Here is a 25,560-nt window from a genome sequence, read left to right on the forward strand (position 1 = left end):
CTTGATTTGTTGCTTTTTTTTTAATATTATGTCATCCTAATGAGCTTAGTCCTGCACACTCTCTCTAGGCTTACTCTTAACTATTATTATACTAATGAGAAAATTTTAAGAGTTACAAACATCATCTTTCCATGTAGGAATACAAACAATTTGACTTTATTGAGTCCTTTAAATTTCCTCTTATTTTACCTTTTTATACTTTCCTAGTACCTTCTATTTGAACATCAAACTTTTTATTCAGGTCTTCTCTTTTCTACAGGAATGCTTGGAAATCTTCTATTTAATAAAATGATCATTTCCCCCCCAAAAGAATATACTTGATTTTGCTAGTTAGATGATTCTGCTTGTAAACATAGTTCCTTTGCCTTCTGGAATATAGTCCAAGCCTTCATATCCTTTAATGTGGAAGATGCTATATCCTATATAATCCTGATTATAACCTCATGGTATCTTAATTTCTTCTTTCTGGCTGCTTAAAGCAATTTTCTCCTTGGCCTGGGAGTTATTGAATTTAGCTATAATATTCCTAGAAGTTGTAATTTGGGATTTATTTTAGGAAATAACCAGTGGATTCAGTCAATTTCTATTTTACCTTCTTAAGAATATCAGGGCATTTTTCTTTGATAATTTCTTATAATATGATGTCTAGCCTTTTTTATCAAAGCTTTCAAGTAGTTAAAGGATTATGAAATTACCTCTCCTGGATCTATTTTCCAGGTTAGTTATTTTTTTAATCAATATTTCATGTTTTCTTTTCTTTTTTCATTTTTTGATTTTGTTTTATTTTTTGATGTCTCTTGAAGTAATTAGCTTCTACTTACTCAAATCTTATTTTTAAGAATATTTTTCATGAGATTTTGAACCTCCTTTTCCATTTGTTCAAATATTCTTTTTAAGACATTTCCTTCATTGGATTTTTGTATATGCTTTTAGATAATTCTGCTTCATATTGCTTTCATTTCTCTTCCCATTTTTCATCTGCTTCTCTTAATTGATTTTGGCATCCTTTTTGAGATCTTCTATATTCCAAGACAACTCATATTTTTTTATCTCTAAAGTTTTGCATGTAGCTGCTTTGCTTTCACTGTCCCATATTGTATCTCCTACATGCCTTGTTCTTCATTATCTACATAAAAATATTCTATTGCTATTTTTTTTTAAATTTTAATGTTTGCATATTGTCCATGCCTTTTTCTTGACTTTTATTTTTAAAATGTCTCTATTCTTAAAGTACATATGTGGCAGTCTGTTAAACTTTCGTTTTTCCTTGCTGCTACCCTTAGCTCTGTTTCTGAGTTTCTGAAGTTCTGTTCTGTTCTTCTGAGTTTCAGTTCTTCCAAAGTGGTATGATGGTCTGTGGGCTTGCTGCTCTGAAAGTTATCTCCCATTGCAAATTCAATCTCCCACTTGGACTGCTATTTGCTTGCAGAGTTCAGAGGACTGTTAACTACATTCTGCTGGGCATCAGGACTCATCCTTAGGCTTAGGAAGGGTCTTTGGACCCCACTCTAGAGTTACACATGTCAGGAGATCTGAAAACTGCCTTGAACTGGGATTCAGTTTCTCAATGATGGCTTGGGCAAGGGCTCTGGGTCTCCCCATTGACTTGTACCAGCTACAAGACCTGCAGACTGGCTTGAGCCCTCAGTTTTGGATCTGGTCAGGGATTCAGAGCCTCCCTCTGGACCTGCCAGACAGACTGTGGAGTGTCCCCCACTAGGAATTGAGGCCTCAATGCAAGCTTGTATTGAATATTGGACTGTTAATAGGTGTGCATGAGCTTGCACTGCTATTGGCTTAAACAGGTCTTGACATCTCAAAGTTAGATTCTGGGTACAGAATCATAAATAGTAAGTTAGGTGTGAGCTGCTTTGCTGTTGGCTTGTGGCAGGACTCCTTGATGCAGTTTTCCAATAAACTTTACTCTCCTCTCCTCTCAGTGAACCAGACCCTCTCTGCTCAACTTTCAAATTGTTTTCTACAGGAAAATTGCCTCATTCCATCCCATTGTTGGTTCTTTCACTCCATTATTCATTTTGAAGGGTTATTTTAAGGTTCATTAGAGAAGACTCAAAGTCATTTGAGATTTCCCTAATACTACTCTGCCATCTTGGCTCCATCACAATGGAGACAATAAAGTTCACTCAATTCCAACAATTAACTACTTGCTGTCATAATTCATTCAATATCCTATTGGATAACTCTGGGAAGAATCTTGTTTATAATTTAAAGTGTCTTCAACATTCAAGAAATTAATAAAAGTGTGCTGATACTCATAAAAATGGTGTCTAATATCCATGAAAATCAATATTTACCTAAAAATTTCACCCCCATAGGTAACTGACTAAGACAATATATATTGTCCTAAGCTCATTCTTCTTTTTGGAATTCTTCGTTTCAGTATAAAAAAATTAAAAAGGAAAATAATGGATTCTTCCACTAAAATGAATTTTTTAGCAGCTATCCATCTACCATTTTGGTCATGATAAAATTATAGTGGTACAATCTCTAAGCCTTAAAATTATGTATCTGAGTAGTGGTTGGAAGGAAGATGATCATGCAACATTCTATAAATAATTGGTATTATGATATTTATGTTGAAGACTTTTTAAAAAAAATTCAATATCTTGTCTCATATCCAAAGATACTATTTTATTAAGCACCTTTCCTGTCAGACATTTCTGTTACTATTCTAGTTTTCATGAAGAAAATTCAGTAAATACTATTTGAATTTTTTATATTTAAAAGATATAGTTGTCCAATAGAAAAATATTTTGAGAGTAAGAGAGTGAAATATATCAATTATTAGATATTATTCTAGCTTAAAAGGGGAAAATAGCCTTGCTTTAAAATGATCTTTTATTTTTCTTTACTTTATATACATTTTTATCATCATAGGTTTTTAATTTGTGTGTGTGTGTGTGTGTGTGTGTGTGTGTGTGTGTGTGAAAGTGAAGATGTTTCAAAAGCACAGGTCCTTAAGCTGAGGTCTTTCAATTTGTTTTTAATTTATCTTATACCTATTGAATATATCCTACATAATACTTATTTTGCATTATATAAATGAAATATTAGTCTGACAAGGAAAATTAACAAAAGTAAATGTATTTTTTTCCAAAAAATTAATCATATTCTATAGGAAAGAAAATTGTCTCTGGAGTCAAAGGATCTTGGTTCAATTTATTTCTGGGAAATGCATCATATTTCTAATTGTGAGCAAGTCTTTTCACTTCTTTGGGCATCAGTTTCTTCAATTTATAGAATTTTATTTCTCTGTCATGCATGCCCTTTCCAGCTTTAGATCATTAATGCTTTGGATTTTTTTTTTTGTAAAAATATTCCAAAATTGTTTATAGAGAAATTCTTAGAATGTTAAATGATCCATAGAATGCCAGCACATTCTAAGTGTTTCGTTGAGGGAAATGCTTGTGAATATTGTATCTAAGATGCTCCATCACATAGATTCTATGCATTATGAATACTCATGTCAGATGAATATATTTCTTGATTTTCTGTGATATAAATTAACAGTATTATTAGGTGTTCAGGGAAGTCTAGCAACTCTGGTGTAAGGTCTTGCCAAGACCTTTTCTTTTCTTCTTTTTTTTAATCTTTACCTTCTTTCATAGAATTTCAGTTCCAAGACAAAAGTGTGGTGAAGGCAAGGCAATGGGGATCAAGTGATTTTTCCAGGATCACACAGCTAGGAAATATCTGAGGTCAGAACTGAACCCAGGAACTGCCATCTCCAGCCTTGGCTTTCTATCCACTCAGCTAACTAGCTACACCCTTTTCAAAGTTGTTCATCTATCTTTTGTTTCTACCTTTCACCCAAATTTCACCTGTGAATCCAGGAAGCTGTAGCATATTAAAAGTCATAACTTCGGAAAATCATCTGTGCAGATAGGCTAAATCAGGATGAGCATAACTGACTGTTATTGACTTTGGGGGAGGTCCACCCCTGGCATAGGAAGACTTCTCCTGGAGAAATGGGTAGAAGAGAATAATTGGTTCAAGTAATCATAAAGACAACTGAAGAAAATGCTGTGGAGTTCCCAGAGCTTGTTAAGACATCAAAGAAGCTAAGATCATCCACAGCATGGTGAGTCATTACCATCCCGACTTTTGTCTTGCCATTGGCCTTTAATGATTCTAAAGAGAAAGAGGCTGAAAACTTTCAATGACTCTGCCTCACTTGGATATAATTCATGAGTAAGTCAAGATATCATCATGTAATGTCATTTGTCCTCTTCTAAAGTGAAGGATCAGCAATGACACATATAAAACCCAGTGGAATTGTGCATCAACTATGGGAAGGGTTTGGGGAGATGGGAGGGAAAGAACATGAATCTTGAAACCATGGAAAACTATTCTAAATTAAATAATTAAATAAAATCTTCCCAATTAAAAATGAATAAAATAAAATGAAGGATCAGGGAGCAATGAGGTGGCTCAGTGGGTTAAGAGCCAGAGATGACAAGTCCTGGGTTCAAATTTGACCTAAGAATACTTCCTAGCTGTATTACCCTTAGCAAGTTATTTAATACTATTGCCTAGACTTTCTTTCTTTTGCCTTGGAAACAACACAAATAATTGATTCTAAGATAAAAGGTAAGGGCTTTATTAAAAAAATGGCTTGGCAACAACAGTAGTAGCAGTAATGAAAACAATAGTAATAAAGCTGATGGGTAGCATCTATAGTTTTTTTTAAGGTAGGCAAAATAGTTTCCATGAATTATCATATAACAATATAGCAGAGTAGTTGATAGTGATATCTCTATTTTATACATGAGTAAAAGGAATGAGAGGTTAAACAACTTGCCCTGAACCACACAGATAGGAAGTGTCTGGAACAGAATTTGAACTAAGATTTCTTTTTCCCACTCCAAGTACAGCAGTCTCTCTATCTACTCTGCCAGGTAGCTGCCTATAAATATGGTCAGCCTTTTATAAGAAGGCACATAATTACCAGGAGATTCAATTGTGTCACAGTGAAGAAATGAGTCTCAACTCATAATTTTAAGAAAAAGAGTTTACAACATGAGCATTCCAAAGAAAGGTTAATGGGTCATTACAATCATATCTGTGCAAGATCACAGATTTCAGTCATTCAATACAATTCAAGACTTTTTAAGTGGCTCTATAAAAAAGTACTCTTATATTTGTTTATTTGTATTTATTATATAACTATGCATTTATTATGTTGATATGTTTATTTTATTATTATTACTTTTTAGTTTTTCAAGTAGCTATTAGAATCAAGGAATTAAGGATAGGATGACAAGGAAAAAATATCCCTTACCCAAAAGGACATTCATTCTACTGATAGGTTACAGTGTGTACAGTGAGCAGTTCCTACAATATATATGGAAAATAAAAAGTTTGTTGTCCTTCCTACTTGCAAAGGGTAAAAATGACATCACTGGTGATATCTTTTGATGTGCATAAATTAAATTTAACTGAGGCAGAGTTGCATGAAATCATTGGCCTCACTCTTCTTTCTAGTAATCCAAGTCTACTGGCAAGATAAAAATCAAGAAGTAATTGGTGATGACTCAGGATGCAGTGGACGACCTTGGCTTCTTCCATGCATTTCTAACCAAGCTCTAAGCACACCCCAGAGACTACTTCTGCCACCTTCATGGCAGTTGAAACAAATTGTTCTCATCTGTCCTTTCCCCTGTGGGAGCCTCTCTGGGCCTGGGGTAGATTCCTTGCTAACATACTGTCAGGTTTGAGGTCTGTCCATTATCATCTTCCTGATTTAGTCCTCCTGATGAGACAGTTTATCAGGATCTGGTGGCTGCATAGGCTACAGCTTCCTTAGAGTCACAGGTAAGAGCTATTTGGCAGGTGGTCACCAAAGGAAGAAACCTGAAAAGATTTTGGCCAGCCCTCACATCAGAGGCATATGCCCCATTAACATGAACACAGAATTAAAGAAGAGAGAAGGACTGTGGAAAAGAAAGAAAAAGGAATAAAATTAAGAGTCTCCAGAGCCTCACTTGGAGGAAGTTCAGGATTCTACAATATTGAGATTCTAAATCTATAGAGAAGAGGAGGGAAATCTAGGCACGTGGGTCAAATCCAGCAAAGCCATAAACATGGGAGACATAGTGTGACAGAGAGAGAATAACTAACGGGGAAATTTCCCAAGTATAATTAATGCCCAGATGAGAATCATGAGAAGTAAGAAAGATAAGGAGGTGGTAAGTATGGTATAGAGCCCTTGAAAGGCCAGTCTGGCAGGGAAGACCATGGTAAAACCATCAACATCAAGAGTATGGAAGACACTGAGATTTTAGGGACTGCTTGAGCAACAGTGTGGAGAAAGTGAGTCTTGTCATTTTCAGTGCAGAAGTAGCTGTTGACAGCCACAGCATTATTAACATGATTGACACCAATCACATGGCAGTATGTTCTATGACCCAGAACCAGCCTTTCTTTATAGTCCTAGAAAATGGTCTGGTTGTGGGATTCTTATTATGAATCAGCAAAATGTTCTACTCGAGTTGAAGTAAAATGCAGGAATGCTGAAGTGTGTTGAAACTGGACAAGATTGCAAAGAGAAACACTCATGATTTACCTTTACCATCTACTCAGCTAAAATGCCACTATTTACAGACTTGGGCTATTAACCCCAGATGTTCATAACTAACAATACATTTCCTATATAAATCCCCAGCAATAAGTAGGGCAGAGCTACTGACTTTTAATTCCTAATAAAACTAGACAAAGTTATATAAACAATACTATGAAGGATTATGGACTTAAAAAAAGAGAGCGTTAATAAAAGATTATGTTTCTTCTGCATTTCTAGTATATTATAATTATTTTACTACTTAAGAATATGCCTAAGAATATAGCTATATCAATTCCCTCTATGCAAATACATAGAAGTTGGATAAAGTGCTAAATAGTCTCTAATATGTTCTGAAAGTTGATTAATATATATGCATATATGAATTTAAAAATAAAATGAAATGGCTAACAATGGAGATTATCTTTAATCCTAGAGCACCATGGTGTACCATTCAATTAGTCTTTGAGGTCAGTACTAAATCAAGGACAAATTTGATTTAAAGACAGTCTATATCTAGAATCTAAGAAAAAATGGAAAAGAATCCATGTGTACAAAAGTTAGGGATAGCAGTTCTTTGTAGTAGAAAAGCAATGGTGTGCAATAGTCAAAGTTGTGCTCAGTAACTAGAGAATGTCTGAACTATTATAAACAAATGGCATTTAATATTATTATAAAACTATAAGAAATGGTTCAAAAAGGCAAAGCTTTTAGAGAAAACTAGATTCATATGACTTGATTCATATTGAAATGATCAATACTTGGAAAACAATTTATATAATAGCAATATTGTAAAAAAAAAACCCCAACAAAACAACATTAAATACTTAATAATCTGAATCAAGATAATGACCAAACAAAACTACGTACTATCAGCGATTCATCTTAGCATACTCCTGACAGGATGTTAAGATGGAGAATGAGTTGTATATTTTAAGATTTGGCTAACAAGTGAACTTTTTTTTTGTTTGTTTGTTTTACTATATATTTAATTTTATTTTTTTAATTTTGGAGAGGGGATGGTATAATTAGGAGGAAAAGAAGGAAACAGAGAAAGGATTTCATTCCTCTACCTAGACAAAATAGTGGGGAGTACACAACAGAAAGGAAGGGCAAAAGAAATCCTAGAGAATTAGGGCAATGCTGAAAACTAGAGGTTAAGTTTGTGATATTCTATAAAAAAGAAAAGGAAACTTTATGTAATTTCATTTCCCAGTTTCAGGGCCAATACTCTCCCTCTGTTCTTAAATGTATAGGAAAATATTCATTTCAGTTGATTTTTAAGTTCAGAATACAAATAAAACTAAAATAATTTAAAAGAACAATTCTGCCCATTTATGTCAAATATTACTAAAATGTTTTATAATGAAGTAATCATGAATCTGAAATTAATTGGTAAATCAGTTTATATAAGAGCAAGAAGTAATGTGATGATGCATTAAAAGCGAGCACCATATTAAATCCATTTCTCGAGTGGGATAAGGGAAAAGATAGGTTCAAAGAATTTTAAAATCATATGAAGGTCAAACATTTTTGGAATAAAGACATGAGAACCTCCTAATTCCTAATGCTGTACAAATGCAAGGTCAGAAAAGCTTAGTGCAGTTTAAAATTTTCTCCTGAAAGAATCATGAAGTAGTTAGTAGAATCTAATTTCTAAGAAAAAAAGAACATTAAAAAACTGAAAGGGGGAACATGAATTTTAATATTAAGGTTCTTTGTAATGCACAGAGGTTGAACATCAGGAAATATTAAAATGAATAATTTCATAAGTCAAGCAAATCTCTTTTACTTTACATAATGAAAGCATTTATGGTTTCATTATTTGCATAGATCCCACATACTTATACATGGAAAAGCACAAGGATCTTACTTATGTTGGGGATTCCCTCCAGGAATAAAATATAAATAACAATTCTTTTGGAGGCAACTAGGGAGCTCAGTGGATAGAAAGTCTCATCTGGAGGTGGGAGATCCTGTGTTCAAATCTAGCCTCAAACATTTCCTCTTTCTGGGTCACTGGGCAAGTCACTTGACCCAATTGCCTAACCCTTATTGTTCTGCTGCTTTGGAAAAGTTATTTGATATTTATTCTAAGAGAGAAGGCAAGGGTTTTAAAAAGCAGCCACTCTACTGTTGCTTATTAAATAACTAGAGACTTACCCAAGGAACACATTTTGATTTAATTAGTACACATTGTTATCTATTTTTCTCTCTTGTGTATCATATATACATATGCATATATAAGAAAAGACACAAATGACACTCTAAACCTATGTATACACATACACATATGTATATGTTATACATATTTTATTCATACATGCATTTATATGTGCAATTTTGTCCTTATATAGCCAGCATTTAGCATAATCTATGAAATATCATAAACACCCTCAAATGTACTGTTTTTATCTTTTACTATTTTCTCTTCCTTTTATCTTCATCCTTTTCTAAAAATAGTGATTATATATTATATATTTCTACATATATATATATATATATATATATATATATATATAATTCAATACTCTGATTTGCATTGGAATCACTCAGTAAAACAAAATATTAAACAGGGACATTAAAAAATTGAATAAACAGAATAAAAAGGTTTGTGCAATAGAATTCCCACTGAGCTTTGAAGGTAGTATGGTTCTGGGAAGATAACTTAAAATCCAAAAAAGAAGATAGATTCTATCTAAAACTCTTAAAATGAATGGGCCAGAGAGAACAAGATCAAATATAGTAGAAAGGTCAGTTTGAGCTCCTGGCTACCTCAAAAAGCTCCAAGTGGCCATGTAATTAATATTAATTAAATTAAAATAAGTAAATCAAATGAATTGTCTTTGCTATTAGCAATACTACCTAAACAAACTATCACTATTAGGATGTACCTTTTTTTCAGTTTCCTCAATCGTGCTGTATGCACCAACAGATTAAGGCTGCTTCTATGCGGTTATTATAGGATCATGCTATCTCAGAGTTCAAAGAGACCTCAGAGGGCATCAGTAGAATTTAACTGGTATCATCTTTACAAGATCCATAATAATTGATCATCTCGCTTTTCCTTGAAGATATGAATTGAGGAGAAACTCATTTCTTCCTGAAGCACTCCTATTCAATTTTTGTATATATCTAATAATTAGAAAGTTTTCCCTGACCTTGCCTGAACTTTTTCTCTTCCAAATCTGTCCTTTTTATGCCCTTTGGGGTCAAGAAATCAAAATCTAGTATTCCTTCAACTTTTATCAGCAGAGAATTTTTGTGCTTATTTCCTCCCCCCCCCCCCCGATCTTATTTTAAATGACTATTACTTGATAAATGTAGGGGTTCGAGGTGGAATCCTGAACCCTTATCTTCAAGGCCATCTTCTTATATATATTAACTCTATAATCCCTGACAAATCATTTAATTTTTAAGTGTACAAAGCATCTTTCTAAGTTTATAATTGAAAGAACCAACAGCGATCTGCACTGTTGGAGGGATCTTCCTCTTTGTGATTTCATTATATCAATGATAATACAGATCAGGGACAGCTAGGGGGCCTAGGAGATAAAGCACCAGGTCCAGTGGCACGAAAAGTTGTTACACCTGGAGACTTCCTCAGCTGCCTTGGATGGCCATGTTGTCTTTTGTGCTCCAACATGCCCTAAGCACTCCACAGTGCTTTGCTGCGTCGCCCTCTCAGCCATTGAACCTTCTTGTTAGTTTCTTCCGCCTGTTCCACCAAAACAGTCTTCACATGCTGGGTGAGCAAAGCCCTAGTTCATCAGGGGTCGACGACCCGATGGCTACCCTCACAAGGTTTAGCGGGTCTGTCGAAGCTGTTGCCTGGGGTGTGGCCACTGCCACATGCTAGCAGCTACTAGGAACCACAAGTGAGAGCTGGGTGTCAGCTGAGGGTCAGAGGCTGGAGAGCTGACCTAGGAAGGCACGACAAGACCTCCATACCAAAGGGAGGAGTAATATTAGCTATATGAATGAAACCATAAATCAAACAAAGTCTAAACATGAGACATTTCCATAGTAAACAGAATAGACATCAAAAGCCACACATACAAAATTTTACCTCTCAGGAAGTTTTATTTATTTTATTTTTCTTTAAAAAATATAACCCTTATCTTCTGTCTTAGAATAAATACTTCATATTGGTTTGAAGGCAGAAGCAGTAAGAGCTAGGCATTATGGGTTAAGTGACATGCTCAGGGTCACACAGCTAGGAAGTGTCTGAGGTCAGATTTGAACCTAAGTCCTCCTGTCTCTATGTCTAGTTCTCAATCCATTGAGATACCCAGCTGCCCAGGAATTTTTAATTTTTACACTTACTTTAACATCTTAGATTAATGAAATTAATTTCATTAATCTTAGATTAATGAAGTAATTAACCAGCTTGATTGTAGACACAGGTGGAAGATTGTCTTTATCTGAACATGATAGCAAATGGACTTCAAACTCTATTAATATGAAGTTGAAGGAAGTGAATATTTCAGCATTGAGATTAGAACCCTTGGGGAAGATATGATTCTTATGTTCAAACTTTTGAAAAATGGTCATTTCATAGGAAAATTCATTTTTTCTTCCTGATCCAACAGTTCAATTGTTAGAAGCTTGAGAGCAATACCTTTTTGACTCAATAGGAAGAAACTAACTAGCACTGACAGCTTGATTGAAAATTGTGTGGGTTTCTTGACAAAGCAGTTGAAGTTACATTATTGTTCAACTAGCACCTAGCTGTTAACTTGTTAGCAAAATATTAAGGACATTTATATATGAGCAAGTTGTTGGAGGAAAAAAAAACTGGTTTCTAAGGTCTCCTTTAACTCTGAGTTCCTATTATTCTAAAAAAATATATTTTTTATCTGCTGTAGAGACAGGTTCTACCTAGGAGCAGTGTGGCAGAGTCAAAATAGAAGTGAAGACTTCCAGGTAAACATGGCTTCAATCTAGATGCAACTCACTTCCTCTCCCCGGCACTGAACAAAATAGGCTACATCAAAGGAGCATAAAAAAACCTTTGGAGGAATGGAGGGACTCTCCAGTACTCCACAGAGGCGAAGGTATGTGGGGTTTGAACATTTCTGCACTATAAGAAGGAGGAAAAGCTTGCACAGAAAAGTGAACTGAGCCGCCCTTACCCCCTCACCTCCCCCACCAAACCAGAGTGAGCTATTGGAGCACTCACTGTGACAGCGAGTGAGTGGGGAACATCTCTGTCTGGGGGGGGGGCACACCAGGGTCCTTGGGATCTGGGGACTGCCAGGAAGCAACGTCTCAGGGAGATTTCACGGGAGAATCCTGCACTGAGCGCAGGGGACCCGCGGAGCTGAACTCTGGGTGGTTGCGCTGAGCACCTGGGTGGAGCTGAACACCTGGGCTGTTGGGCTGAGAACAGAGGCCTGCACTCTAAGACACCTCTGAGACTGAGAAGAACTAGTCTGAGGCAACCTAAATTCACAGAAAACCCACCCATATCACCCAGACCCCAGACCAAAAAGAAAAGAGGAATGGCTCACACGGCCCAAAATCAAGCATCCAAGAAGAAAGGGGGGGAAAAGTGACTATTGAAAACTTTTATGGTGGGAGTACCCAAGGAAAAGAAGAGAATGAGGAGGAAATCCAAAAAAAAAAATCAGAACATGCCTCCCAAAATGGAAACTATCAACAAGCTCTGGAAGATCTCAAACTGGATCTTACCCAAAAGATGGAAACCTTCTGGAAAGAAAAATGGGAGAAAGAGATCAGCAGTCTGATAGATGAGACTTCACAACTGGAGAAAGAGCTGGAAGCATCCAATAGAAGGGCAGACAAAGCTGAAAAGCAAACCAGTCCCTAATGACCAGAATTAAGCAACTAGAAGAAAGTGAGATCATAAAACAGCAAAAATCAATAAAACAAAGCCAAAAAATTAATGAATTAGAAGAAAACATAAAATATCTCACTGAAAAAGTCACAGACTTGGAAAACAGAGGAAGGAGAGACAACCTCAGAATTATCAGTCACCCTGAAAAACCAGAGATAAACAATAACCTCTATGTTCTACAGGAGATTATAGAAGAAAATTGCCCACATGTTCTGGAGCAAGGGGGCAAAATAGAAATAGAAGGGGTTCATAGAACACTCTCTATACTAAATCCCCATAAGACCCAGGAATGTGATTGCCAATTTCAAGAGCTTCCAAGAAAAGGAGAAAATCCTACAAGAAGCCAAGAAGTGGAGCTTCAGATATAGGGGGGCTCCCATAAGGATCACACATGACTTAGCAGCTAACACACTAAGAGACCTCAAAGCATGGAACACGATATTTAGAAAGGCAAGAGAGCTGGGTCTCCAACCAAGAATCAATTACCCAGCAAAACTGATTATATACTTCCAGGGGAAAGTATGGGCATTCAACAAAATAGAAGATTTCCAAGCATTTGCTAAGAAAAGACCAGAACTTAGTGGAAAATTTGATATCCAAGCACAGAAAGTAAGAGAAACATGAAAAGGTAAATATGAAAGAAAGGGAAAAGGAGATAAATCTTATCTTTTTTTAAGTCAAACTCTCTTCTATAAGGACTACATTTACATCAAATTATATATATTAATATGTGGGGAAAATGTTTTATGTAACTCAAAAATTTAATGCATCATAAGAGTAGTTAGACGAAACATGCATAGGGAAAGATTGGGGCATCAAGAAGATTTGGTGAAAGTGGGGGCAAAGAAAGGAAAAGGGAGGGGGGAATCATCAATAACACTAAGGTTTAATTCAATAAATGGGAGGGACTAAATAGAATAATCTTTCCCATATAAACATACACATGGGAAGGGGAGGGGAAGAACTGTTATATGAGAAGGAGAGGAAGAGAGCATGAAGTGGAATTACTTAAACCTTACTCTCAGTAAAATCAAATCTGAGAGGGAAGAACATCTAGATCCAGTGGGATCCTGAATTCTATCTTATCCAACAGGGTAAGAAAGAAAGGAAAATTAAGGAGGGGGAATAGGGAGGGAGTACAAAAAGGGAGGGAAGGAGAGGGGGGAGGGGAAGGGAGCATAAAAAGTGAGGGGCTAGAAAAGGAAGCATCTCAAGGGAGGGGAGTAGTGGGACTAACCTAAAGTAAATCATTGGTTCAAAAGGATATAGCTAAAGAAGAAAGGTCAGAACTAAGGGAAGCTATCAAAATGCCAGGGAATCCACATGTAACAATCATAACTTTGAATGTGAATGGGAGGAACTCACCCATAAAATGTAGACAAATAGCAGACTAGATCAGAATCCAAAACCCTACCATTTGTTGTCTTCAAGAAACACATATGAGGCGGGTTGATACTCACAAGGTTAGAATTAAAGGTTGGAGTAAAACCTTTTGGGTCTCAACTGATAGAAAGAAGGCAGGAGGTGCAATCATGATATTTGACAAAGTGAAAGCAAAAATAGACCTGATCAAAAGGGATAAGGAAGGTAAATATATTCTTTTAAAAGGGAGCATAGACAATGAGGAAATATCACTAATCAACATGTATGCACCAAATGGTATAGCATCCAAGTTTTTAATGGAGAAATTAGGAGAATTGAAGGTGGAAATAGACTGTAAAACCATTTTAGTGGGAGACTTGAACCAACCACTATCAAATTTAGATAAATCAAACCAAAAAATAAACAAGAAAGAGGCAAAAGAGGTGAATGAAATCTTAGAAAAATTAGAGCTAATAGACATATGGAGAAAAATAAATAGGGACAAAAAGGAATACAACTTCTTTTCAGCACCACATGGCACATTCACAAAAATAGATCATACACTAGGTCACAGAAACATGGCACTCAAATGCAGAAAAGCAGAAATAATAAATGCAACATGTTCAGATCATAAAGCAATAAAAATATTGATCGGTAAGGGTACATGGAGAGCCAAATCAAAAAATAATTGGTAATTAAATAATATGATACTCCAAAATCAGTTATTTAGAGACAAAATCAAAGAAACAATTAATAATTTCATTGAGGAAAATGACAATGGTGAGACATCCTTTTAAAACTTATGGGATGCAGCCAAGGCAGTACTTAGAGGAAAATTCATATCCCTGAGTGTATATATTAACAAATTAGGGAGGGCAGAGATCAAGGAATTGGAAATGCAAATCAAAAAACTTGAGAATGAACAAATTCAAAACCCCCAGAAGAAAACCAAACTAGAGATCCTAAAAATTAAGGGAGAAATTAATAAAATCGAAAGTGATAGAACTATTGAGATAATAAATAAGACTAGAAGCTGGTACTTTGAAAAACAGATAAAATAGACAAAGTACTGGTCAGTGTAATTAAAAAAAGGAAAGAAGAAAGGTAAATTAACAGCATCAAGGATAAAAACGAGATCTCACCTCCAATGAAGAGGAAATTAAGTCAATCATTAAAAACTACTTTGCCCAACTATATGGCAATAAATATACCAACCTAAGTGATATGGATGAATATTTACAAAAATATAAGTTGCCTAGACTAACAGAAGAAGAAATAGATTTCTTAAATAATCCCATATCAGAAAAAGAAATTCAACAGGCCATCAAAGAACTTCCTAAGAAAAAATCCCCAGGGCCTGATGTATTCACCAGTGAATTCTATCAAACATTCAAAGAACAGCTAACTCCAATACTGTACAAACTATTTGACATAATAATCAAAGAGGGAGTTCTACCAAATTCCTTTTATGACACAAACATGGTACTACTTCCAAAGCCAGGCAGGCCAAAAACAGAGAAAGAAAATTATAGACCAATCTCCCTAATGAATATAGATGCAAAAATCTTAAATAGGATACTAGCAAAAAGACTCCAGCAAGTGATCAGAAGGCTCATCCACCATGATCAAGTAGGATTCATACCAGGCATGCAGTGCTGGTTCAATATTAGGAAAACCATCCACATAATTGACCACATCAACAAGCAAACCAAAAAAAATCACATGATTTTTTCAATAGACGTAGAAAAAGCCTTTGATAAAATACAACACCCATTCCTATTAAAAACACTGGAAAGCATAGGAATAGAAGGGTCATTCCTAAAAATAATAAACAGTATATATCTAAAACGATCAGCCAATATTATCTGCAATGGGGATAAACTAAATCCATTCCCATTAAGATCAGGATTGAAACAAGGATGCCCATTTTCACCTCTATTATTTGACATTGTACTAAAAACACTAGCAGTAGCAATTAGAGAAGAAAAAGAAATTGAAGGTATTAAAATAGGTAAGGAGGAGACCAAGTTATCACTTTTTGCAGATAACATGATGGTCTACTTAAAGAATTCTAGAGATTCAACCAAAAAGCTAAATGAAATAGTCAACAACTTTAGCAAATTTGCAGGATACAAAATAAACCCACATAAGTCATCAGCATTTCTATATAATTCCCACACAGCTCAGCAGCAAGAACTAGAAAGAGAAATCCCATTCAAAATTACCTTAGACAAAATAAAATACTTAGGAATCTATCTCCCAAGACAAACACAGGAACTATATGAACACAACTACAAAACTTTCTCCACACAACTAAAACTAGACTTGAGCAATTGGAAAAACATTAACTGTTCATGGGTAGGACAAGCCAATATAATAAAAATGACCATCCTACCCAAACTCATCTATCTATTTAGTGCCATACCCATGGAAATTCCATTTTTTTTTTTTACTGATTTAGAAAAAAACATAACAAAATTCATTTGGAAGAACAAAGGATCAAGGATATCCAGGGAAATAATGAAAAAAAATACAAAGGAAGGGGGCCTTGCAGTCCCTGATCTCAGACTATATTATAAAGCAGAGGTCATCAAAACAAATTGGTACTGGATAAGAGACAGAAAGGAGGATCAGTGGAATAGACTCAGGGTAAGTGACCTCAGGAAGACAGTATATGACAAACCCAAAGATCCCAGCTTTTGGGACAAAAATCCACTATTTCCTAAAAACTGCTGGGAAAATTGGAGAACAGTTGGGAAAGATTAGGTTTAGATCAACACCTCACACCCTACACCAAGATAAATTCAAAATGGGTGAATGACTTTGAACATAAAGAAGGAACCTATAAGAAAATTAGGCGAACACAGAATAGTATACATGTCTGACCTTTGGGAAGAGAAAATCTTTAAAACCAAGCAAGACATAGAAAGAGTCACAATATGCAAAATAAATAATCTGGAATACATCAAATTAAAAAGTTTTGTAGAAATAAAACCAATGTAACTAATATCAGAAGGGAAGCAACAAATTGGGAATCAATCTTCATAAAAACCTCTGACAAAGGTTTAATTACTCAAATTTACAAAGAGCGACATCAATTGTACAAAAAATCAAGCCATTCTCCAATTGATAAATGGGCAAGGGACATGAACAGGCAATTCTCAGACAATTAAATCAAAACTATTAATAAGCACATGAAAAAGTGTTCTACACCTCTTATCATCAGAGAGATGCAAATCAAAATAACTCTGAGGTATCACCTCACACCTAGCAGATTGGCTAATATGTCAACAAAGGAAAGTAATGAATGCTGGAGGGGATGTCGCAAAGTAGGGACATTAATTCATTGCTGGTGGAGTTGTGAATTGATCCAGCCATTCTGGAGGGCAATTTGGAACTATGACCAAAGGGCAATAAAAGAATGTCTACCCTTTGATCCAGCCATAGCACTGCTGGGTTTATACCCCAAAGAGATAATAAGGAAAAAGACTTGTACAAGAATATTCATAGCAGCCCTCTTTGTGGTGGCCAAAAATTGGAAAATGAGGGGATGCCCTTCAATTGGGGAATGGCTGAGCAAATTGTGGTATATGTTGGTGACGGAATACTATTGTGCTAAAAGGAATAATAAAGTGGAGGAATTCCATGGAGACTGGAACGACCTCCAGGAAGTGATGCAGAGCAAAAGGAGCAGAACCAGGAGAACATTGTACACAGAGACTGATACACTGTGGTACAATCGAAGGTGATGGACTTCTCCATTGTTGTCAATGCAATGTCCCTGAATAATCTGCAGGGATCTAAAATGCACTATCCACAAGCAGAGGATAAACTGTGGGAGTAAAAAACAACGAGGAAAAGCAACTGCTTGACTACAGGGGTGGAGGGGATAGGACTGAGGAGAGACTCTAAATGAATACTCTAATGCAAATACCAACAACATGGAAATGGGTTCGAAACTAGAATACATGTGATACCCAGTGGAATCGTGGGTTGGCTATGGGGGGGGGGAGGAAAAGAAAATGATCATTGTTTCCAGAGAATCATGTTTGGAAATGACCAAATAAAAGAAACAAAAGAAAAAAACAGAGAAGTGAACTTGCAATGACAAGTACATGAGTCCAAATCTTTTCTCTTTCTTATTGGAAAGAAATCAAGACAAACATTTATCGGTTTGCATATTTGGGCAGCAGTGTCTCCCCTCTTTGTCTGGGGTGATCACTATCCAAGTAGAGTCTCCAGAAAATAAATGGAATTTTTTTCTATGAACATTTTTGGCATTACAAAATCCTTTGGTATTATCCAATTAACCATGGCCCATGGGATGCAAGATCAATAATAAATCTAGTATTTCTAAGTCTAAACATTTCTCTTCTTGTTCCTGGCATACCACAGAAAAACAGAATAACCATTTTTGGGAGATAAAGCAAGTTCACAGTCAATCAAATTGAATTGTTGTTGTAGGCAATGGAGTATTCATTCATACATGTGTGAAAGAAGCATGTGAACATCAGGAAGTGAGGAAAACTAGGTTGAAAATTTGAATGGTAAATAAAAGGAGAAGGCAAGGAAAAGATATTTGGAAATAAAAATTAACCTCACAAGTTTTGGGGGTGATAAAGGAAAAAAACACAACTCTGGTACCTTAAAACTTACTAGTAATATATCACTTCATTTATTTGAGTATCTGCATAATATTTTGTATAAGTAGGTTGAGCATGAAGTCAAGGGAGACCAGAGTCTGAATCTTACCTATACTATATGCTACTTAAATACCCCTGTGCAAGTATATTTATTTAACACTACCTCTAGAACCCTCAAAACATCTCTCTCCTTCACCACCACTCCTAGTCAAATCTTTTGCCAGTCCTTGGCATCTCTACAAGCATTGTCTTCTATTAAACCACCTTTCTTCATTGCTATAAACCAATAGGGCTATTCAAGGCCTCATTAATTCACTCCTGATACATTGCCTCCTGCTTGATCTCCTTGTATGAAATAATTTCCCTTCCCAAGATACCCTCTTCATAATTATAGATGTATTTCCCTTGGTTATAGTAAATATATTCAGAAACTGTTGTGATATAAAAGACCTTGATTAAGCTTATTAAATAAATACATAAACTACTGCTGCTTCAATCCACCAAACATAAAAATGCAATATTTCCATTAAGCTTAGTACTTGGCATTGGATTAATCTTTTTTTCTTTACTTCTAATTTCAATATTAGAAAAAGACAAAAAGCAACCTAGCAGCCAATTATAGTCAAAGCCATCCTATATGTCAGAAAATAATGGGTCCTCTAGTTGAAAATGGTGTAGAAAAATCCCAATAGGAAAAGAAAAGAAATCTACAGTTTCAGTCTTTAACATTCACTTTAACTTTTCATCTCAGTTTGGTGTTTACAATATTGAAAGGTTAGTGAATTGCTCAGGATAACAGTCAGTTTGTGACACAGGTAGAACTTGATCTCAGGTCTTCTTGTAGCCAGTAACAAGAGTTCTCCATAAACTATGACATGCTGCTTCTACCTATACCTGTTATCCCCCCCTTTTTTTCTTTTTTTAAGTGCACAAATTTTTAAATGATTTTAATACTTTTAAATTGTATCATTATTTGAAGTCTTCCAGAAAATATATCTACCTACTTGTCACATAGGTTGTGGACTAGGTTCCCTGAACCTAGGATCCATGAACTTGATTTCCCTTTAATATTTAAAAATGATACTTCAAGCTAATTAGTTTATTTTTTAATAATTTAAGATTATTTGCATAAAAATAAATGAGAATGGGTCCATAGATTTCAATAGACTGAAAAAAGAATACATGATATGTGAGTCAAGCATTTTGGAGAGCAATCAAGAATTATTCTTTAAGAGCTAAAAATCTTTGTATAACTTTTGACTTAGCAATGCCAGTCTTAGCATTAAGGTGACAAGAAAAAATGATAAGAAGCAATATATTCTAAAATACGTATATCAGCTCTCTTTGTTGTGGCAAAGAACTGAAAATTTAAAGGATGGCCATTGCTTGGGGAATATCTGAATACATTATAACTTGATTGCAATGGAATCTTATTGTGCTATAAGAATTGACAACTAAGTTAATTTTGGGGAAAAAAAACATGGAAACACCTTGAAGAAATTATGATGAATGAAATGAGGAGAACCAAAAGGACATTATATACAGCAACAGAAAAGTTTTTTGAAGAATTGACTTGTGTATGTCCATGTTTGGATAAAAAATGGACAAATAAAACTTACATATAGTTTTCTATATGCATATATCATTTTGTTGAACAGTGATTTCTCAAATGGGGAGAAAAGAAAGATGGAGTTACCTAGGTTGTTTAATGTAACAAGCAAATGCATTTAAATTTTTTAATTAAAAGAGGAATCCCTCTTATGGAAGGGATTCTTGTTCAGGTAGTTTGTATGAAGTAGTAGCTGAATTCTATCCAAACTCTGAAGTATGGTGATTTTGTGAAATCAATCAAAGAGCGTAATATGGGATTTGCTTTTGTAAAAATGGAGATTTGAACCCCAGACTTCAATTTCCAGAAGTCCTTGGTAGTTCCCAGAATTCCCTAAAATCTCACCAGAGATACCAACCTCGGCTGAGAACAAGATGGGTATTTACACTGCATTCAATACTATTCTGTTACACTGAATCAGTTTAATGTACTGGGTTTTAACTACTGTTAAATTCTGTTGCTTTTCCTCTATAACTATACTGAACAAACATTATTGAGTAGGCCCATATAAAAACATCTTTTCTATTTTTGACTTTGTAAATTGTCACATAGAGGATAGATGGACTATATCAGAAAATTGTTATAACAACCTTTGTAAAATTTAATGAGCTAAATATCTCAAATTGATTTTAAGGGTTCTTTAGACATGATTTTTAGAATTGTTTTAACAATCTCTGGTCATTTTGCCTGCCCCTAACTCGAGAAAAGGCCCATTTTAGTAGTGGAAGTGAAATACAATTATAATCCCCAATTCCTGCATTTATAAAAATGTGAATGGAAGCTGAGAAGTTAATCCCAGGGCATATAGTACCCCTGGATGAGGTAAAGGAAGCATCTCTCATTTATAACTCTTCAGCTCATTTTATCATTCCACCAGAATGATATCTAGATTTTTTGATGATGTTCTAAACCCAAAATAAGATTTACTTTTTAAAAATAAGTTTTCCAAGGTTAAAAGATTTGCTACGTTTGTAAAATTGTGACAAATATCCATTAGTTCATAGGTTTTAAAAATGCCATACAGCAACTTATGTGAAATATGAAAGTGGGTTTGTTTGTTATTGTAACTAACTGAACTATTGAGAATTTTGGGGATATTGATACCTACATATTTGTATTACTGTTTTTTATTAAAAAAAAAAAAAACTGTTACCTTGTAAAACTCCTTAAATCTCACCGGAGAGAAGCACCTGGGCCGAGAACAAAATGGGTATTTAAACTGACTGTACTGCCTGCCCTATCTCTGCTTCTGCTTCTAAGCACACGTGGCTCTCTACCTAGGCAAGATCTAGAGTAAGTGGTTATGAATGGGCTCTGTGCCTAGGCACGTGCTTTCTTATTTTGTATTTTCTTTATTTCCTAATATTTAATAGAGCTCATAAAAATATAATACTTTTGGCAGAGAAACTAATTTTAATTGTTAATTGTTTAATTGTTACAGTTTCCTCTAAGTACCTTTCAAGGTAAGTTCATATAAATCAATATTTGTATGACTGAATTTGTGGTTTACTCATGGTAAATGCAGAAAAATGCAACAGATGATGAGTAGATAGAATCAAAGGGAACAAGACCTAAAGAGAACGAAGACATGCCTCATGGTTTAGAAATATTGGAGTAGAACTCTAAGCTATGATCCTCTAAGCACAAATCATATTTTCAATCATAATGACTTAAAGGTATTCAAAGTATGTATGTCAAAGACTAAGCTGATAGAAATCTTTATCACCATATCCAAATTTTACACACAGAGTGTGGGGGTGTATGAGAAACTTTATCCTGAGACACAATTATTTAGCTATCCTTTTTTGGTTAGTGGATTTTCTCTTGTTATCTCAGATTTTTACACATCTTTGATCAAATATCAAAGGAAAGAGCATCTCATAGATCTGTTTAAAAAAGCTACAACACTCAACATCATTGTGAAATTGTTTTTGTTTTTTTTTTCCCCCATGGCAGTGATGTGTTAAGTGTTCTTTGTTTTTCATTTCTTCCTATTATTGTCTACCATCACAGAACATCCTTAAACATATCTGTTAATTACAATTCACAGTTCATTTGATTACTTTGTCATCTGACCTCACAGAACATCCTTAAACATATCTGTTAATTACAATTCACAGTTCATTTGATTACTTTGTCATCTGAATATTTTGCATATTGCATACTAGTCCTCTCCTTTGTTTCTGTTGTCCATAAGTAATTGGATGGTTGCACAAAGGATTAATATAAAGCTGTGATGGTGTACCTATGGCATGCATGCCAGAAAGGTATGCTGAGACCTCTCTGTGTTCACACATCTGTAATTCACTGCCAGAGTTTGTTTCTAAAAAAGCAAAGGGACTCTGGTCAAACTGCTCCCTTCCTCTTATCCACCAGCCTGAGGACTTTTTTTTTTCACTTGACCCACCCTTCTGCCCAGTAGCCTAATGGGAGCTCTTACTCCCTCTCCTGTCTGGGTTAAGGTGGTCAGGCCACAGGCAGCAGAGCTGGAAGAGAGTAGAGCACTTACTCCTCTCCTTAACCCTAAGTATTTCCAACTCTAAATTCATTTCTAACCCTAAGCCTAAATTTCTTTCTAACTCTAAGCCTAAATTCATTTCTGACCCTAAACCTAAAGTCATTTCTAATCCTAAATTCATTTCTACTCCTAATTCTAAATTTGTTTCTACCCCAACCTTCTCTCTAAATACTTTCTAACTCTAAACGAGTTTCTAATCTTAACCCTAACCTTGAGGACATTTTTTTCACTTCACTTGCCCCTTTGCCAGCAGCCTAAAGGGAGCACTTTCTCTACACCCTGTCTGGGGTAAGGGAGGGAGGAGGGCCTAGGGGCATGGCATGTGATCTCTAGGTGGGGTGGTGGGACATGGTACACAATTTCTAAAAGGTTCACCAACATTGTTATAAAGCATTTAACAACTCTTATTTTCTGGGTTGAAGGGAATGAAATATACCCATTGGAATATGCTTTACCAATGTATTAATGTCCCTAATCCCCTTCAATGTTTATTACTTTCCTTTGCTGTCCTATTAGCCAACCTGCTAGGTATGAGGTAGAACATCAGAGTTGTTTTTATTTGAATTTCTCTAATTATGAGAGATATAGAACACTTTTTTCATGTGCTTGTTGATAGTTTTGATTTCTTTATCTGAAAATTGCCTATTCATGTCCCTTGCCCATTTATCAATTAGGGAATGGCTTGATTTTTTGTACAATTGATTTAGCTCCTTATACATCTGAGAAATGACACCTTTGTCAGAGGTTTTGTAGATTTTTTTGCCCAATTTGTTGATTCTCTTTTAATTTGGTTGCATTGATTTTGTTTGGACAAAGACTTTTCAATTTAATGTAATCAAAAGTATTCATTTTACATTTTGTAATATTTTCCATGTCTTGTTTGGTCTTAATTTTTTTCCTTTCCCATAGATCTGACAGTTATACTATTCTATGTTCACCTATTTTACTTATAATTTCTCTCTTTATATTAAGTCATTTTACCCATTCTGAATTTATCTTGGCATAGGGTGTACCATCTTGATCTAAACCTAGTCTCTCCCATACTGTTTTCCAATTTTCCCAGCAGTTTTTCTCAAATAGTGGGTTCTTGTCCCTAAAGCTGAAATCTTTGGGTTTATTGAACACAATTTTGCTGAGGTCATTTACCCTAAGTCTATTCTATTGATCCTCTCTTCTGTCTCTTAGCCAGCACCTTATAGTTTTGAGGATCTCTGCTTTGTAGTACAGTTTAAGATGTGGTACTGGTAGGCCCTCATTCTTCACATTTAAAAAAAATAGTTCTATTGATATTCTTGATCATTTAAAAAATTAAATGTATAACAAGCAAATAGCTTATTTTACCTTGTCCTATCATGTTATTTAATTTAAAAATCTAAAAATAAATTATGTGATTCAAATGAAAGGGTGTTTTAGGATTTTTAAAAAGACTCTCTAGAGTCTTACAGAGAACCATTATTAGTCAAACCTTTTGGTGGTGGTTCAAGCCTTATAGACAAACAAACACAAATTCTTTATTGACCTTTTGATTTGATTTTAGGATTTTCATGATGAAGAAAGAAATTATCAGGATTTTTCTTCTCTTGACAGATTAAGATTAGAGGTGTTACTAAGAATTTTCTACTATGGGTAAGTATGATACAATTTTTTCTTAAATAAAGTCATAAAGCAAGCAATCTACAATGAAAAAAATAGAAACCTAAGGACTCCAAGAAGGTCTAGGAATTTGCCTAGAGAAACTGAAATAAAGAAAGAGATCTATGACTTTTGTGGATAATCTCAACTTTATTTGCCATCTGGTACCTTTCTAGATTAGATAATTATTTTTTCTCTTTTCATTTTAATTACTTTCCTTTCTCCACTTAAATAGGGCTAAAAGTGCTGTCAATACCCTCCTAATTGGCTGACCTCTATGTCTGGTGCAGTGAGGGAAATGCCCAGATCCTTTATTCTAGTTATGGCTGTAGTTTAAGGAAGTGAAATGTTGATTCCACATATCTCTCTTCCTAGTTATACCTGCCCTAATGAACCAACTTTTGAGCAGAAGGTAATGTCCTTTGAAATAACAAAAGGGGTGCTCACTATCAGCATTGATTAAAACTTCAATAGGGAACATTTGTTATAGAACTATCAATCCTAATAGAAAAGAAAAACATTTTAGCACTATATGAAATGTAACATCATCATCATTACTGGTGGAACTTGAGGTTATTTTAACCTTTCTTGTATCATTTTATTAAACAAGTGTCATACCCTGTGAATAATTATATTTTGTTAATGGTTGAAATTATTTGAAATGATACTTATGCATAATAAAAATATATTTTGGAAAGAATGTCTATGCACCATCAGGTTGCTATTATGTCTTCCATTCATTCAAGATTTTTGTAAACAGTACAGCTTTAATTTAAAAATTGATTTTTTTTCTAAAAATGAATATCTATTTTCTATTTTCTTTAATCAGAGTAAAACTCATTGCCAAGTCTTAATGTATTCCCCTGAATTTGTATCTGCTATTAAAAGGAGATTTGAGATAACAAAGGGCTCTATACATATGTGAGCAGAGCACTATCAATATTTACACCAATAATGAGTAAGTGAGAAAAAGAATCTTTGTGGCCAAAATTCTGTAGACTGTAACAACGGAATCACTTTAAAAGACTGATATATATTAATTTAAGGTCGCCAAGGAATCAGCTAGGTAATTCCTAAATGAAAAACTCAAGTCAGCCATCAGCTTTTTTTGGAGTTTAATTACAATAGGAGTAAGAAAGGAATTAGAGATAGAGAGAGAGAAAAAGGGAGAGAAGGGAATAGGGCTTAAATACCCCTTCTGTTTAGGCTGGGCCAAAAGGCCCAAGCCCTTAGATAGCTGGGGCAAAGAAAAGAGATCAGTCCCTATTACTCACGTGTCCAAAATGGAGAAACAGTCTCAGAGGCCCCCACCTTCAGCTTCCTTCAGAGCAAGCCTTCTCCGAGCCACAGGAATCA

This window comes from Monodelphis domestica, chromosome 8, assembly GCF_027887165.1.
Source record: "Monodelphis domestica isolate mMonDom1 chromosome 8, mMonDom1.pri, whole genome shotgun sequence".
In the NCBI taxonomy this organism is placed as follows: domain Eukaryota; kingdom Metazoa; phylum Chordata; class Mammalia; order Didelphimorphia; family Didelphidae; genus Monodelphis; species Monodelphis domestica.